Raw genomic sequence first — 6,005 nt, 5'->3', positions numbered from 1 at the left:
ACACACATGCACTTATCTCCTGCCGTCTTCTCCAGATCTTTACCTAGTTGTACCACCTTACATATCTAGGACTGGAACATTATCCCTCACGTTACCTCTGTGACTAGATGCTGATTTTGGTTATATTGAATATTTTGGACTTCCCTGGTGATACAGTGCAGGGGACATGGGTTTGATCCCTGGTCCAGGAAGATCCCACGTGCCACAGAGCACCTAAGCTGGCGTACCAAAGCTTCTGAGCGCACGCTCTAGAGCCTGTGAGCCACAGCTACTGAGCCCTCATGCCGCAGCTGCTGAAGCCCACACACCCCAGAGCCCACGCTCCACAACTAGAGAAAGCCTGTGTGCAGCAACAAAGACCTATCACAACCAAGATAAAACTAGTTAATTAAATACATGTATTGAATATTTCTAGGTAGTAAAAATAGTCTCTTCTGAAAAAGTCTTATAGTTTGGTTGACTGTAGAATTTCCTGTTTTAACTCATTGAATTTAGGACAAACAAAAGATTTTATATAGAAGAAATAGAAACTTTTGTTTCTTAAAAATAAGCTCAAATTTATTTTTCTTAAAAGTGAAATCACTTTTTCAGGTGATGGACTAAGTTTCCCAAAAACGTTTCTGAGCTATGAAAGTCTCTTACTATTGAGTAAATCATTTTAAAACCTGTTTTAAACTGAAGAATTGTAATATATATGTGTATTTTTTAATGCCTGTAAATTCTAATGCATAAATATAAGTTGAAGTGTGGTTCTTGAGCCCATATTTCCAGGATCCTGATGGCTTAACTAAATTTTCATTAGAGAAGGGCTTCGTTTTAGGTCAGGCACTCTATATAAAGTTTAGCTACAACTGCTGCAGTTGAACAGAGAGGGTCTCCCTAGTCTTTTTTTTTTTAAGTCTGGTTGATTTACAATGTTGTGTTAATTTCTTAGTCATTCTTAATTTTTATTTGAATCCTGAGGGAAAAGAGGCACCAAAAAATAACAGCATATATTATTAACAGTTATGCCCACTTAACATAGTGGGACCTTTTGCTCAGACAGTTTAAATGATACAGAACTTCTCAGCAGAAATGAAAAATCCAAGTCTCCACGATGTTCATCCTCTTTTTTATGAACCATTTAAGAATTACAGACATCCAGGCATAAAATTGTGGGTTCCTAAACTTTACTTATTGATTCATGTTGATGTTTGGCAGAAACCAACACAATCTGTAAAGCAATTATCCTTCAATTAAAAAATAAATTTTTAAAAATAACAAAACCTTTGAGCTTTAGAATAGCACATCCTTTATGATTTAGAGATCATTTTATGGTAGGTTAAGATTATTCAGGATATTCAGTTTTTAGATTCTGAGTTATTTATGATTTAACTTACAAGAACCCATAACAGATGAATCTCGGGTTAATTGAAAGTTCTTTCAGTCAGAGAAAACAACCAAAATTCATAGGTGGTATACTCTTCATGTCTTCTGAGTTAATTGTACTTGAAGACAGGTGCTGCACTGAAACCTTACTTGGCTGGTCAGGGTTCAAACAAGTAGAGGCCTTTGAGTGAGAGAAAGATTTCCTCTGCCCTCAAACTTGGGTCTGTTTGGAAGGGGCTTCTGTATAGGGTCCTTAGAAAGGCTTTATTATAAATAATTTAGATTATCAATGTTATGGAAGCAAATAACCAATTTTTAAAATAAGTAGAACATTTTAATGGCTTTTAAATACTATTTGCAAATTATCTTTAAGTTGACTAGTCTTAAGACTACGTTTAGAAGTTAAGGTTTTATAAAGAAGTGTTTTGGTTTTTTTTAATTGAAGTATAATTGACAGGAGACTCTTACAGGCTGAGTTCTTCAAGGTAGGGACTGTGTCTTACCCTTGATGCACCTCAGCAGAGGACCACTGGCACATAATCAGTGTTCAGTAATGGTCATTGAATAAAATTGCTGAATAATAGGTCTTATCTGTCCAACTGTAGTTCCGAGGGTTTGCAATACTTCCTTTTTCTGGCAAGTAAATCCTCCATGTTCACATATAGGCAGTGTATCTTCTGCCCCTAGACTTTGATTTTTTATAATTAAACTGCCTCAGATTTGTTTCTGATTATATATAGTACATCGGTGTAATTGTTTCTTGCCACACTGAGCAGCTTGTGGAATCAGTTCCCTGACCAGGGATTGAGCTCCAGCCCCAACCGTGAAAGTACTGAGTCCTAACCACTGTCCTGCCAGGGAATTCCCAAGAATCATTCTTTAAACTTAAGTTCTCCATCTGGGAAACAGTTTCCTGCTGCAACTTAATAGTTTTTGAGGGGACTGTGAGCTAACAGTATGTATCATTTTTATGTATCATTACTACATAAAAGTTGATGCTTGTTTGCTTTTTTGCCTCTTTAGCCTTCTTAGTAAGTATCAGGTGACTGTAAACTAGTGGAGTCCATTCTGGATCATGTAGAATTTTAAAACAAAGATGGATTTTTTTGCCCCACCTTTTCTAAACAATTTAATCCTAAAATAATTGCAAGAAGAAACGATGAGTACTCCTGTATCCTTAGCCTGAATTTGCCTGTTGGTAACATTTTGCCATGTTATTAATAGTTTTACACTATATATTTTTTCCTTTTTTCCTCAATCATTTGAGGGTTATTTCTGAACAGTCTCATAATTTAGTTTAATCCAATAAATACTTAAGCTTAATCCTGTAAAACAAGAGCATTAATTTTACATAACCACAATGCAATACCAAATTCAGAAAATTAATGGTAATACGGTACTATTTAGAATGATTACAGCCCTGCTCCAGATTTCCACAGTTGTCCCAGCAATGTCTTTTGTAATTGGACTTTCTCCTCCCTAAAATCCAGTCAAGGGCCATGCATTGCATCTGGTTTCCATGTTCCTTTAATTTCCTTTAATCTAGAACGGTTCCTAGATAACTGCATCTCTGAAGAGTCTAGGCCAGTTATTTTGTAGAATGTCGCTCGATGTGTCTCGGTTCCACATGATTAGATTCGGATTAGACGTTTCTGACAAGAATGCTACTGAGAAGGCACAGCTTCAGGGGGCACTGATGTGGGTTATCTTATCACTGGTGATGCTGAATTGGACCACTTAGTCAAGGTAGGGTTTTCCAGCTTGTCTCACTCCTGTAACCTGGTCTGGAATATTATTCTTCCCCAACGATGGTTTTAAAGCCATGGGCAATTTTTGCTGGAATCGATTATTATTTTGGTGGTGGTTATGGTTGCAGATGTAAAAATTGTTTTGGCATCAGTCTGAAGTGGAATGCTGTGTGCCATGTAACCACCATTCTTACCTCTTCAGTTTACTTTCTAAATCTGTAGATGGATGAGCAAACACAAATGGATGGAAATATTCCACAGATTCGAATAGTTATAATCACACTTGAGTGTACAGTGTGCGATTACTTTTTTCACTTAATATTTTCATAAAAACATGTTTTTACATAGGTAACATGTTTTGATTCATGAAAGTTTCAGACTCAAAAAACTAGAGCTGAGAAGGCTTACCAGTAAATTTGGTCATAAACATTAAGTGTCTTAGCCAGTTCCCACATCTTTATTTTAGCAAAGTTGAAATGTGATTTTAGATTATACTCTTCCACTTCTTTTAATCATCATCAGTATAATTTGGGATGCATTTTAAAACACATATCCACATCAGTGGAGTTTTTGGAATTGCTTTCATTTGCTACAGACAAATTTCTTAAGGAAAAAAAAAAAACTCTGAACAGCTTTTTTGGAGAGACTAGCATTATTTAAAAGCACTTCCCCAGAGCCTTTTCTTCCGTAAGAAAGCACGGTAATAACTGTCTCATTCGGTTCTCCTTTTAGTTTCAGATCATATACTATTACCTAGATTAGCACAGCCAATAATTAGAATTGTGACTTTTATGTAATATATATTTAGTGTATATATAATATTAATGCATTTCAGATCCCAGTTGCTGTGACATTCTGTGCTCAGTTTTAGAATATAAGTTTTTAATTTGTATTTTAACTTAATAATAACATATTTGTATACTTACCATTTAAATTTATGATAACATATAAGCTACTATATATTTGATTATATAGCACTTACTGTGTGCCACTGTGTGTTTCCAATGCTTTAGAAATATTAATTGATTTAGTAGTCATAAGCCCGGGTATCAGTCCCATGAAGTAGGATTTACTGTTGGGGAAATTGAGACACAGACCAGCAAAGTTCCATTAGTCTAACAATGAAGAGAGTGATTTGAGTCAGAGAAAAAAATGTAGTGATGTTTATACAGGAAAAGTTAGAGAACTTGGACAACTTGTTAAGTGGAAAACCAAAAACCATACTGCCCTGGAGATAGAGAAGGGAGTCAATGAGAGGTACACATTGTTCCAAAAAGAAATGTTCCAAGTATTTTTCCCTCTCTAATTCTGTACTTACCAAGCAAATGACATTGATTTGCTTTCCTAGAAACAACTTGATATGAGAAGTGATGAGTTTCCTAGAATCCTCATAAATTAACAAATTGAAATTCTTCTCTAAAGCTGTAATTTCATGTTAACCTAATTATCCTTGGCTACTTTTCATTTCTGGATGAACTTGTTTGATTTGGGATGTCAGCGCCAAATTTGTTATGCCTTGTAACGATACTTTCAGACCACAGGGCTTACAATATTTATTTCTTCTGGTTCATTTGGATATTTCATTGCCTTATTGTTAAATGTCTTATGTTTTACATTGTACATCAGTTAAGTTTGATGTTTTATTTTACTTTAAAATGAACTTGGATCCCAAGCACTTTAAGTACCTACTTGATGAGAAGACCCTCAGTCATGTCTGCCCCTTTGCGACCCCATAGACTGTAGCCTCTGTCCATGGAATTCTCCAGGCAAGAATACTGGAGTGGATTGCCATTCCCTTCTCCAGGGGATCTTCCTGACTCAGGGATTGAAACCAGGTCTCCTGCACTGCAAGCAGATTCTTTACCGTCTAAGCCACCAGGTTAGCCCATACTTGACGAAAGCCTTTTGAATTTGCACAGACCATATGCCACATCCCTGTTTCATTACTAGGTTGGACAGCAGCATGTAATATGCAATAGTTGACACTCCAAAAATGAAATTTGTACCATTTTCCTCAGTTTGAGGGCTTCCCTGATAGCTCAGTTGGTAAAGAATCTGCCTGCAATGCAGGAGACCCTGGTTTGATTCCTGGGTCTGGAAGATGCGCTGGAGAAGGGACAGGCTACCCACCCCAGTATTCTTGGGTTTCCCTTGTGATTCAGCTGGTAATGAATGCGCCTGCAATGCGGGAGACCTGGATTTGATCCCTGGGTTGGGAATATCCCCTGGAGAAGAGAATTCCATGGACTTGTATAGTCCATGGGGTCACAAAGAATCAGATACAAGTGAGCAGCCTTCACTTTCACTTCATCAGTTGATTGGTGCATGATTCTCTTGAAATCAAGAGGCTTAAGATTTCTGTAATTTTGGTATAGACTTTTTAAATTTATACATTGCCTCTCAAAGAGAAATGAGCAAGCAAGTATAGTAGAAATACAAAATTACGCCTGGGAAAGGTGTATACAAATATGACAACTGGAAAAGTCAAGGAATTTTTAATTGAAGCTCACAAAAACTACCTGATGATAAGTCTGAAGCTTTGACTCTGTAAGTTCCTCCTCTTTTTCTTTCTTTCTTTGTATTGTGGAGAATTGCACACATATAAAACTAGACCAAACTCTGTATATCGTATGTCACCCAGCTTCAACATTTATCAGTATTTTCCCAATCTTGTTTCATCTGGGCCTCCAGTTACTTCCCCTTCTCATCCCAGCCATCAGATACTTTCATCTCTATTTCAGTTATTAATTTATTTTATAAGTTATTTGAATCAGGAAAGTGATGTTTACATATTTGTGATTGATGTCTCATGACTTTCAATCTGTAGGTTTTCTTACTATCTCTTTTTTTTCCTTTCTTGTGAAATTAGGTCATTTGTCCTATAGAATC

This window comes from Ovis aries, chromosome 11 (assembly GCF_016772045.2).
Source record: "Ovis aries strain OAR_USU_Benz2616 breed Rambouillet chromosome 11, ARS-UI_Ramb_v3.0, whole genome shotgun sequence".
In the NCBI taxonomy this organism is placed as follows: Eukaryota; Metazoa; Chordata; class Mammalia; order Artiodactyla; family Bovidae; genus Ovis; species Ovis aries.
The sequence above is the reverse complement of the archived record's forward strand: the minus strand, read 5'-3'. Positions refer to the sequence as shown.